Source organism: Heterodontus francisci, unplaced genomic scaffold (genome assembly GCF_036365525.1).
Source record: "Heterodontus francisci isolate sHetFra1 unplaced genomic scaffold, sHetFra1.hap1 HAP1_SCAFFOLD_603, whole genome shotgun sequence".
Taxonomy (NCBI): Eukaryota; Metazoa; Chordata; class Chondrichthyes; order Heterodontiformes; family Heterodontidae; genus Heterodontus; species Heterodontus francisci.
This window is the reverse complement of record NW_027141646.1, coordinates 741,802-754,594: the sequence shown is the minus strand read 5'-3', so window position 1 is coordinate 754,594 and position 12,793 is coordinate 741,802. Positions and strand designations below refer to the sequence as shown.

The 12,793-nt window shown below is 47.5% G+C and overlaps 1 non-coding gene across 1 annotated transcript; it reads right to left on the bottom strand.

Moving 5' to 3' along the window:
* Positions 1-820: 820 nt before the first annotated feature.
* trnal-uaa (transfer RNA leucine (anticodon UAA)) lies at positions 821-902 on the bottom strand. The gene has a single exon. It is a non-coding gene; the product is annotated as a tRNA-Leu (tRNA).
* Positions 903-12,793: the final 11,891 nt, after the last annotated feature.

The following is a 12,793-nucleotide window of genomic DNA, read 5'->3' as shown; positions in this document are numbered from 1 at the left end:
GTAATAGAGGAGTGGACCAGGGTGTCGCGAAGGGAACGATCCCTTCGGAATGCTGACAGGGCAAGGGAGGGGAAGATGCGACTGGTAGTGGCATCACGCTGGAGGTGGCGAAAATGGCGGAGGATGATCCTTTGGATATGGAGGCTGGTGGGATGAAAAGTGAGGACAAGGGGAACCCTGTCACGGTTCTGGGAGGGAGGGGAAGGGGTGAGGGTAGAGGTGCGGGGAATGGGTCGGACACGATTGAGGGCCCTGTCAACCACAGTGGGGGGAAATCCTCAGTTGAGGAAAAAGGAGGTCATATCAGAAGCACCGTCATGGAAGGTAGCATCTTCAGAGCAGATGCGTTGGAGACGGAGAAACTGGGAGAATGGAATGGTGTCCTTACAGGAGGTAGGGTGTGAAGAAGTGTAGTCGAGGTAGCTGTGGGAGTCAGTGGGCTTATAATGGATATTGGTAGACAACCTATCCCCAGAGATGGAGACAGAGAAGTCGAGGAAGGGAAGGGAAGTGTCAGAGATGGACCATGTAAAGGTGAGAGAAGGGTGGAAATTGGAAGCAATTCCTAACTCATGTGTTTGTAAGTCTGTATGCGAAGCAGAGAAACGATTCAGATCTGTGACGTTTCTTCAGAAGGTCAGGGACCTGAAATGTTAACGCTGAACCAATCTCTCTAGATGCTGCCTGACCTGCTGAGTATTTCCAGAACTTTCTGCTTTTATTACTCGTGAAAGAAGGATTCTTTTGACGAAACACTGTTTCGGAGGCTGAACTGCTGCATTTGTTCTTCACGAGCTTCTCAGCTCACCTCACAAAACAGTGGCAGCAGTGGGATTCGAACCCACGCCCCTAATGGGAGTGGAGTTTAAATCCAGCACCTTAGACCACTCGGCCATGCTACCACATAAGCACGCACTGTTTTAGATGGCTGAGGTTTTAAAGCAGTTGGACCGAGAATCTATTGCACGCATTGTTCTGAATTACACCCTCATCGTTACTGTATTACAGGATAGCTGTGTTTACATCATTCCAACACGTGAAAGAATCTTGCATCTGAGTCCCTGTATTCCGAAAACCATAATGGGGGCGGGGTGGTGGGCTGTACTTGGGTATTGGTTACATTTCTGTCTTACTCTGTTTGCTCAAAGCAGAAAAGTGCTCAGAATTGGATGTGTCACAGTTTTGCAGCCCCTCAGTCCGAGGCTCATCTGGAACTTGGCCTCAGAGCACAGTGTAACAGTGGAGTGGAGACACTGCGGCCTATTGTGCCTCCACAGGCAGATCGCCAAGCAACGCTGATGCCTTTGCACAAATCATTTCTGCTGATTAGCACTGCTGACCAGGAGCCAGGATCTGGGATCAGAGCTATTCTTTCAAATATGATTGTCTTGTCTACCACATTCGTTCCCCAGCCCTTTTGTTGTAGAGAAAGGGTTCGTCTACAACACAGACCGATAAAAATAACACAAAGTCTCGGACATAATGTAATGTTATAATGTGATCCGAAATGAGGATAGGAGGGGATATCCTCCGAACTGGAATACGCACAGGTAGGGTTTACAGGAACGTAGAGGACGGTGGAAACGAATATGGACGAGGTGGAAGGGAGGAATGTGGAATGAGTGGAAATGTAGGATTTAGAAGAAGTGGAAGGATGGTATTTGGAAGGAGGGGAAAGTGGTTGTCAGTAGTTTGGATGTGCAAGGACATAAATGGCAGGGTTTGGATGAGGGAAAGTAGGATTATTGAAAGGCGTAGAGAGGGTTGTGGAAGAGCTGAAGGGAGCGGTGTGGCAGGAGGGAGAGTGGAGGTGCAGAAGGTGGGAAGGGAGGGATGTACATGCAGGGAAAGGGAGGGATGTGGATTGAGGAGAAGTGATGGATGTGGATGGAGGAGAAGGGATGGATAATAAGGAGAAAGGAAGATTTTGTCGATGAGCAGTGAGGAGTTTGGAATGGAGAAAAGAAGAGGTTTGGAAGGTAGCCGGAGGGGGTGCAGATGTTTTGAATGGTGACGTTTGGTATGAGGGGAAAGAGCTGGGTGGAAAATAGGGAGGGAGGGGCTTGGATTAAAGAGCAATGCTGAAGGTGGAAAGTGATGAGTGGGAAAGGGGAGTAAGGGAGGGTTTCGAAAAGTTCTGCCCAGATGCAACCTGCCCAGTTTGTACTGGTCCCACCTTCCCCACAACAGGTCCTAATGTCCCAGGAATCTGAAGCCCTCCCCCATACACCATTTCTCCTGCCACGTGTTCATCTGGAATATTCTGCTATTTCTGTTCTCGCTACCACTTGGCACTGGTAGTAATCCTGAGATTACTACCTTTGACGTCCTACATTTTCATTTTCGTCCTAACTCCCTATATTCAGTTTGTAGGACCCTGTATTTTTTTTTACCTGTGTCTTTGATACCGATATGTACCAAGACAGCTGGCTGCTTGCACTCCCCCCTCAGAATGTCCCTAGCACCAGGAAGGAAATATACCATCCTGGAGTCTTTTTGCGGCCGCAGAAACGCCTGTCTATTCCCCTTATGATTGAATCCACGATCACGATAGCCATGCAACTCTTCTTCCTCCCCTCCTGTGATGCAGAGCCACCCATGGTGCATGAACCTGGCTCTTGCTGCTTTTACCTGAGCCATCTCCCCCAACGATATCCAAAGTAGTATATCAGTTAGAGAGGGGGGTGGCCACATGGAACTCCCATACACCTGCCTTCCTCTACTCTGCCTGGTGGTCACCGATTCCCTTTCTGCTTTTGCTGCATTTGCCTGCGGTGCAACCACCTCGCTAAACATGCTATCCATGGCAATATCAGCATCGCGGATGCTCCACAATGAAACCACCTTCAGCTCCAGCTCTGTAATGCGGGTATCCAGCAGCTGCAGATGGATACACTTCCTGCAAACATGGTCGTCAGGGACACAGGAAGCGTTGGAGGAACATATCATGGGTGCCAGTAATTCCCTTTAATTAAAAAAAGTACTAATTACACTAGGGGCCTTGTTTTACTCCAAACACTACCCACTACAATCTAAGGTCCTCAATACTCCGGTACTCAGGTAGGCAAGGGCCTAGAGCTCCGTTCTCTCCTTTACAGGTCCCGCTCAGGGTGCGGCTCCAGCCAGGTCCACCTGCTGCCGCTCCTGTCTCCAGTTACAAATGGCCTACAGCATTTCCAACATTGCAACAGTGACGGCCACTTTAAAACTTAATTTACTCTTTTACAAATACTTCTGTGAATCAGAAATTAAATGGCTGAAATGTGAAGATCTGCAAAGGCTTGTTATCATTCCCGAATAATGCTGGTGTTTTAGGCTGTGGGCTGAATTTGACAGTTAAATGCAACAACTCGGGGGCCATTTGAAATCAGACTTTCAGGGACCAGAATGTGGATTTTTCTATCAATCCTTCTACGGGAGAGGGAATGGGGGTCAACAGTGTTTGTGTGTTTTTACAATGAGACAGAAACAGATGCAGCGAGACACACAGATAAATGGAGAGAGAGTGAGAGGCAGCTGGAAAAAAACAGGGTATACATAGAGGGAGAAAGGCAGGTACTGGGGGTGGGTGGGGGAGCTGCAGTGTTCAGTCACTGCCCAGATCCCAGCCCCTGTAGAGAAGCTTACCCCCCATCCTGCCCACTCACGTCTCCCACCCATGAGGGTGTCTTGACTTTTAATTAAATTAAATGCTGGGGCAATAATTAAGTGTTGGCATTTCCGTTTCAGTTTAAAGTGAGAATTTCACAGTGTTTGGGAACAGAATGGAGCTGATTGCTGCAAATGTCTGTCTGGAAATTGCAGCAATGTTGTTCACAATGGGGTTTGGAGTGAAAAGTTTGCAGGTCATCAGGAAGCAGCTCCTTGTCATGTCTCTGCTCAGAGGTGGCTCTGTTGCCTGGATTAACAGGACGATGGGCAGGTTCTCAGCTCCTGAAACCCAGTCTCACATTCCAATCACTTCCCATTCTCTGGCTCTGTATGGGAGCATGTGTTTGTAAGATGGGGGTCACTGAGAGATTGTTGAATGTGAGAAAGAGCCCTGGGCTCTTGCTTTGTTTTATTTATGTTCAAAAATGATTTGCTTTGTTTTAATCAATTTTGTTGCTCTTATTCCCAAGGAGAAACCTTTCAGAAGCTGCAACTTTGATGATGTAAAGGGAGAATATTTTGAGACGTGGAATTCTCAGAAAAAGAGCTTTAACCAGATAGGAAAATAATGAATACATATGTGTTATTGTCCATTTTATTTTTAGATACAGAAAAGAAGAGCTTGTGTTTTCGGGGCTGATATAAAAACAAAGTGCTGGAAATGCTCAGTATTTCCAGCATAGCTTTCGTTTCAGATTTCTAGCATCCACAGTATTTTGATTTTGTGTTTTAGGGGGGCCCTTTTACCACAAGGTAGAGGGATGGAGGGTCCTCTGAAGCAAATAGTTTATGAAGCGCTGCTCCAGAACAATCAATGTAATCCCGTAGATTTACCTCTCACCATCTCTTGCTGCAATTTCTTTGCTGCATCTTCCTTTGTGTTCATATCTTTGATTCTTTTCATCGTCCTTGAACTCTCCATTTCACTACTTCCTCTATATCTCTGTCTCTCTCTCTCTCTCGTTTCACAAGTTTCTCTTTTCATTCTTTTTTCTGCGATTCTCTCCATCTTTATCTGTCCCTCTCAGTTCATTTCACTCTGACTCAGTTCCAAATCACTGAATCTGCCCATCTCTGCGTCTCCCTTCCTGCTAGATTATCTCTGCATCTCCCTTCCGAGACACCCTCTCGATTCTGAATCTACATCTAACTTTGTATCTCTGCTCCTCGACATCTTTCTGACTCTGCATATTTCTCTTGCCTGGGATCTTTATCAATATGTACATCGCTGCTGCATTCTCTCTCTACGCCTCCAGCTCTCTCCCTGTACTTCTCCATCTCTCTATCCATCTCAGTATTTCTGCTCTCAGCTCTGTTTCTCTCACTGGTTTCTGACACCCTGCCTCTTTGTCATTCTCCATCTGCCTCTCCATTTATTTCTCTCTCTCTCCCTCATTCAGTTCTGGCCTAATCCATGGATCTCTGCTTTATGTGTCTCTATCCCTCTGTCTGGGGAGTCCAGCCCACTGTTTCTTCCCCTCTCTTTGTTTCTACTCCCTGACTGCCTTTGTCTGTCTTCTTGTGGCTCAATGGGCGAAGGGACAGGTCAGCCATGATCTAACATTGGTGGAACAGGCTCTAAGGGCTGGATGGCCGCCTCTTGTCCCTGTGCTGGGTATGGGCTCCTGTGAGCTGTACAGCTCTACTGACGCCCTCACTCCTATGGAGCTGTACGTCTGTGAGGATAAGTCTGTTGCTGCTCCTGCTGGTGCTGCTCCTGCTGGTCCTGTTCGTGCTCCTGCTTTCGCTGCTCAGCTGAGGTCGAAAGTATTATTGCATAAGTGGCACCCATACTCATCAGAAGGACCAAAGCTCCAAAGTGCAGATCATACATCCTCAACATTGACTCTGGACTCCATGACGTCTCCTGGCATCAGATCAAACATGGACAAGGAAACGTCCTGATTACAGCCGACCGCCTTCCCTCAGCTGATGAATCAGTACTCCTCCATGTTTATCAGCACTTGGAGGAAGCAAGGGTACAGAATGTACTCTGGATGGGGGACTTCAACGTCCATCATCAAGAGTGACTCGGTAGCACCACGAATGACCGAGCTGGCCGAGTCCTAATGGACATATCTGCTAGCCTGGGTATGCAGCTGGTGGTGAGGGAACCAACAAGAGAGGAAAGCAAACTTGACCTCGTTCTCACCAATATGCCTACCGCAGATGCATCTGTCCATGACAGAATTGGTAGGAGTCACCACCGTACAGTCGTTGTGGAGACAAAGTCCCGCCTTCACATTGAGGACGCCCTCCTGCATGTCGTGTGGCACTACCACCGCGCTAAATAGGATGGACTTCGAACAGATCTAGCAATGCAAAACTTGGCATCCATGAGGCGCTATGGGCCATCAGCAGCAGCAGCCGAATTGTACTTAGCCACAATCTGTAACCTCATGGCCCGGCATATCCCCCACTCTACCATTACCATCAGGCCAAGAGACCAACCCTGATTCAATGACAAGCGTAGGAGGGCATGCCAGGAGCAGCACCAGGCACAGCTCAAAGTGAGGTGTCAACCTGGTGAAGCTACAACACAGAACTATCTGCGTGTTAGACTGCATTTGCAGCATGCGATAGACAGAGCTAAGCGATCCCATAACCAACGAATCAGATCTAAGCTCTGCAGTCCTGCCACATACAGCCATGATTGGTGGTGGACAATTAAACAACTAACTGGAGGAGGTGGCTCCACTAATATCCCCATCCTCAATGCTGGGGGAGCCCAGCACATCATTACGAAAGATAAGGCTGAAGCATTTGCAAACATCTTCAGCCAGAAATGCCGAGTTGGTGATCCATCTCGGCCTCCTCCTGAATGTCCCAGCATCACAGATGCCAGACTTCAGGCAATTCGATTCACTCCCCGTGACATCAAGAAACGACTGAAGGCACTGGTTCTGCAAAGGCTTCAGGCCCTGACAATGTTCCGGCAATAGTACTGAAGACCTGTGCTCCAGAACTTGCCGGGCCCCAAGCCAAGCTGTTCCAGTACAGCTACAACACTGGCATCTAGCCTGCAATCTGGAAAATTGCCCAGGTATGTCCTGTACACAAAAACCAGGACAAGTCCAACCCGGCCAACTACCGCCCCATCAGCCTACTCTCAATCATCAGTAAAGTGATGGAAGGTGTCATCAACAGTGCCATCAAGCGGCACTTACTTAGCAATAACCTGCTCAGTGACGCTCAGTTTGGGTTCCGCCAGGGACCTGACCTCATTACAGCCTTGGTTCAAACATGGACAAAACAGCTGAACTCAAGAGGCGAGGTAATAGTGACTACCCTTGACAGCAAGGCAGCCCTAACAAAACCGAGGTCACTGGGAATCAGGGGGGAAAACCTCTGTTGGCTTGGGTCATACCTAGTGCAAAGGAAGATGGTTGCGGCTGATGGAAGTCAATCATCTGACCTCCAGGACATCACTGCAGGAGTTATTCAGGGTTGTGTCCTAGGCCCAACCATCTTCAGCTGCTTCAGCAATGACCTTCCTTCAATCATAAGGTCAGAAGTGGGGATGTTCGCTGATGATTGCCCAATGTTCAGCACCATTCGTGACACTACAGATACTGAAGCTTTCCATTTAGAAATGTAGCAAGACCTGGACAATATCCAGGTTTGGGCTGATAAGTGGCAAGTAACATTCGCGCCACACAAGTGCCAGGCAATGACCATCTCCAACAAGAGATAATCTAACCATATCCGCTTGATATTCAATGGCATTACCATCGCTGAATCCCCCACTATCAACATCCTTGGGGCTGCCATTGACCAGAAACTGAACTGGAGTAGCCACATAAATACCGTTGCTACAAGAGCAGGTCAGAGGCTAGGAATCCTGCAGCGAGTAACTCTCCTCTTGATTCCCCAAAGCCTGTCCACCATCTACAAGGCACAAGTCAGGAGTGTGATGAAATACTCTCCACTTGCCTGGATGGGTGCAGCTCCAACAACACTCAAGAAGCTCGACACCATCCAGGACAAAGCAGCCGCTTGATTGTCACCCATCTACAAACATTCCCTCCCTCCACCAGCGATGCACAGTGGCAGCAGTGTATACCTTCTACAAGATACACTGCAGTAGTGCACCAAGGCTCCTTAGACAGCACCTTCCAAGCCCGAGACCTCTACTAACTAGAAGGACAAGGGCAGCAAATGCATGGGAACACCCCCACCTGCAAGCTCCCTTCCAAGTCAGACGCCATCCTGACGTGGAACTATATCGCCGTTCCTTCAATATCGCTGGGTCAAAATCCTGGAACTCCCTTCCTAACAGCACTGTGGGTATACCTACCTCACACGAACTGCAGCAGTTCAAGAAGGCAGCTCACCACCACCTTCTCAAGGGCAATTAGGGATGGGCAATAAATGCTTGCCTGGCCGGCGACGTCCACATCCCATGAATGTATTAAAAAAATGTTGTGTGTGTGTGGGAGGGGGTGGGCGTGGGTGGGGGAGGGGTGGACGGCAGAGCAAGATGGTGAAAGACAGAGAGAGAAAAGTTGAGGGAGAGGGACAAATAAATCTACACTGAAAACTGAATTTGGAAGGGGCACAGTTATTGAGATCTTACTATGCACAGCTTTTCTGCGGAATTCTCTGCATTGCAACATCGACTGCACTTCAGAATTGAATTCATTGTGCTTAAAGCTCTCCTGAACGCCTGGGATTCATATTCTGAGTTTGAAGCCTGTATAATTCCTGAATAATGCTGGTGTTTTGGGCAGCGCCGTGAATTTGAAGGTTCAATGAAATGTGCAGCAGTTATTTGAATTGAGAGTGAGGTTCGGAGAATGTATTTCTCTCTCTCTCTCTCTCTTTCTCCAAATTTCTCTCTCAATAAGAGTAACTGGTGGGAGGGAGATGCAGGCGAGTGAGCAAATATGCAATGAATTGGAGTGGAAGGGGGTAGCCAGCTGTTATCACATGGCTTCTTGTGGGATATTGCTGTGAACAAATGGCCTGCAGTGCTTCCAAAATAGCAACAGTGATGAGAACTTTAAAAACAAGAATTCTTTGAGTGTCAGAAATTGAAGTCCTAAATGTGAAGCGGTGTAAAGCATTTTTATAATTCCAGAATAATGCTGTTGTGTTCGGCTCACTCTCTCGCTCTCCCGCTCTCTCTCTTCACAACAACCAACCCGCCCCAACTTGGTTTGCACTATATCCACCAAGTCCAATTCTAGCCTAGTGTTTCTTCCCCTCTCTGTGCATCTTCTCCCCGATTGTCTCCGCCTGTCGTCTTGTGGCTCATTGGGGAAAGTGACTGAACAGCCATGCTATAGCATTGGTGGGACAGGCTCAAAGGGCTGAATAGACTCCTCTTGTCCATCTGCCAACCAGTGTGTGTGTGTGTGTCCGGCCTCTGTCTGATTCCCTGATGCGGAGGTGGGGGGAGGGGCGGTGGAGAGCAGGTGATAATTCTTTCTGCAGGGAGGGATGTGTCTGGGGCTCGAATCTACCTGTGCATTAAAGGCTCAGAATGCCAGTTAGCCTCTGGGGGTGCATGCTCTATGCCCAGTCCTATGTTCGGCCAGACACGAGATAAAGATGGCCAAGGGTTCTGGAAGCCATTTGATAGAATTCCAGTGGTGTATCCGGACTGGAATTGAGGTGAATTAAGATTATCAGGAGACGGAGTAGCACCGTGGAAAGTGATGGAGGTTGGAAATATAGAGGCGGCTGTTCACTGGAATGGGGGTTGCACAGCGTGGGAGGGTGTGGTGGATGTTGTCGGGAAAGATGATGCAGGGTCAAAATTAGTAGAGAAGGGGCTTTGGCAGGGCAGGAAGGGTATTTCTAAAGGGGAGAGTGTTTACAGTGGGGCCAGGGGGAATTCGAGGGAGATATTCACTGAACGAATTAGTTTGGTTTGAAATGGGAGGCGGCTATTCTAATGAAAAATGAGGAGGAGAGGCTCCTCTTCGTCGAGTTTATAATTGGAGGGTCTCGTCTCCAGGTTTAAAATGGGAATGGAGCCTTCTCCAAATTTGAAATGGGAGCAGCTTCTTCTCCAGGATTTAGGAGGTAGGACTCTGCCAGGTTTAAAATGGGAGGGGGTCTTTCCAGGTTTAAGATTGGAGGGGTCTTCACCAGGTGGGGTGGTGGAACGTTTTTCAGTCTGTTCATGGTGGGGGGTGTTAGATGTGGGACTGTTCACGGGGAGGGGGGAGCTTATATGTGGGTCTGTTCACAGGGGGTAAGTAGATGGGGTGGCTGGTCATAGTGGGTAGTTAGATGAGGGTCTGATCAAAGAGGGTAATTAGATAGGGGTCTGATCACATGAGGTAATTAGCTGGAAGTCTGTTCACATGGGGGTAAGTAGATTGCGGCCTGTTCGCTGGGGGAGGGGAAAATAAATGGGAGTCTGTTCACGGGGGGTTAATTAGATGGGGGACAGTTCAAGGGGGTAATTAGAGTCATAGAGTCAGAGTCATGCAGCACAGAAACAGACCCTTCGGCCCATCATGTCTGTGCCGGCCATCAAGCACCTAACTATTCTACTCTCATTTTCCAGCACTTGACACGTAGCATTGCATGCTTTGGCGTTTCAAGTGCTCATCTAAATACTTCAGAAATTTTGTGAGGATTCCTGCCTCTACCACCACTTCAAGCAGTGTATTCCATATTCCAACCACCCTCTGGGTGAAAGATTGTTCCTCAAATCCCCTCTAAACCTCCTGCCCCTTACCTTAAATCTATGGCCCCCTGGTTATTGACCCCACCACTAAAGGAAAAAGACTCTTCTTTTTTAATCTATCAATGCCCCTCATAATGTTATAAAGCTCAATCTGGTCCCCCCTCATCCTTCTCTGTTCTAAGGAAAACAATCCTCGCCTTTACAGTCTCTCATCATAGCTGAAATGTTCCAGCACAGGCAACATCCTGGTGAATCTCCTCTGCACCCTCTCCAGTGCCATCACTTCCTTCCTATAGTGTGGTGCCCAGAACTGAACACGGTACTCCAGCTGTGGCCTAACATGCATTTTATACAGCTCCATCATAATATCCATGCTCTTATATTCTATACCTCGGCTAATAAAGGCCAGTATCCCATATGCCTTCCTAGCCACCTTTTCTACCTGTGCTGCTGCCTTTGGTGATCTATGGACAAGTACACCAAGGTCCCTCTGACACTCTGTACTTCTTAGGGTCCTACCATCCATTGTATATTCCCTTGCCTTCTTAGTCCTCCCAAAATGCATCACCTCACACTTCTCAGGATTAAATTCCATTTTCCACTGCTCCGCCCATCTTTCCAACCCATCTAAATTGTCCTGTAATCTGAGGCCTTCCTCCTCACTATTTACGACACCACCAATTTTCCTGTCATCTGCGAAGTTACTTATCATACCTCCTATATTCACGTCTAATTCATTAATATACACTACAAACAGCAAGGGTCCCAGCACCGATCCCTGTGGTACACCACTGGTCACAGGCTTCTACTCGTAATAACAACCCTCGACCATCACCCTCTGTTTCCTGCCAGTAAGCCTATTTTGGACCCAAATTGCAAAATTATCCTGGATCCCATGGGCTCTTACCTTCTTAACCAATCTCCCATGTGGAATTTTATCGATAGCCTTACTGAAGTCCATGAAGACTACATCAACTGCTTTACCCTCATCTGCACATCTAGTCACCTCCTCGAAAAATTCAATCAAGTTAGTTAGACACTATCTTCCACTGACAAAGCAGTGCTGACTCTCCCTGATTATTCCCTGCTTCTCCAAGTGGAGATTAAGCCTGTCCTTCATAATTGTTTTCCAATAGATTGCCAAACAATGATGTTAGACTCACCGGCCTGTAATTACCTGCTCTATCCCTGCTACACTTCTTGAATAATGGTACCATATTCGCTGTACTCCAGTTCTCTTGCACCTCTCCCATGGCCAGAGAGGAATTGAAAATTTGCGTCAGTTCCCCTGCGATCACGGCCCTTGCCTCACACAACAGCCTGGGATACATCTCATCTGGGCCTAGGGATTTATCCACTTTTAAGCCCGCTAAAGCATCTAACACTTCCTCCCTTTCAATGTTAGTATGGTCCAGTATATCACAATCCCCGTCCCTGATCTCCACACTTATATCGTCCTTCACCACAGTGAAAACAGATGAAAAGTAATCATTTAATACCTCACCAATGTGCTCCGGCTCCAATTACAGATTTCCACTTTGGTCCCTAATGGGTCCTACTCTTTCCCTGGTTATCCTCTTGCCCTTAATATACTTATAAAATGCCTTAGAATTTTCCTTTATTGACTGCCAATGTTTTTTCCATGTCCCCTCCTCGCTCTCCTAATTACTTTTTTGCGTACCCCCCATACACTTTCTAACACTCCTCTAATGCCTCTGCTGTTTTCAGTGCTCTGAATCTGCCATAAGCCTCTTTTGCCCTGCAGATATAATACTCAAAAATCCCTTGACATCCAGGGTTCCCGGGACTTGTAGGTCCTAGCCGTCACCTTAATGCGAACATGTTGGCTCTGAACTCTCACTATTTCCTCTTTGAATGCCTCCCACTGGCCTGATGTAGACTTTCTGACATGTAGCTGCTCCCAGTCCAGTTTGGCCATGTCCTGTTTTATCAAATTGAAATCGGCCTTTCCCCAATTCAGTACCTTTATTTCTGGCCCTTCTTTGTCCTTTTCCATAACTACCTTGAATCTTCCAGAGTTATGGTCACTCTGCCCGAAATGCTCTCTCATTGATACTTCTACCCTTTGTCCAGGTTCATTCCCTAGGATTAGGTCCAGTACTGTCTTGTATGACTTTCTACCTACTGGCTCAAAAAGCTCTCCTGTATGCATTTTAAGAATTCCTCCCCCTTTAAGCCTTTTCCACTAAGACTATCCCAGTTGATATTAGGTAAGTGGAAATCCCCTACTATTGTTACCGTGTTATTTTTACACCTCTCTGAGATTTGCCTACATATCTGTTCCTCCATCTCTCCATGACTGGAGGCCTATAGTACACGCCCAGCCAAGTGATTGCCCCCTTTTGTTCTTAACGTTTAGTCATATGGCCTCATTAGAGGAACCTTCTAAGATATCATACGTCCTCACAGCAGTAATTGACTCTTTGATCAACAGTGCAATACCACCTCCTCTTTTATCCCCTCACTATCACGCCTGAA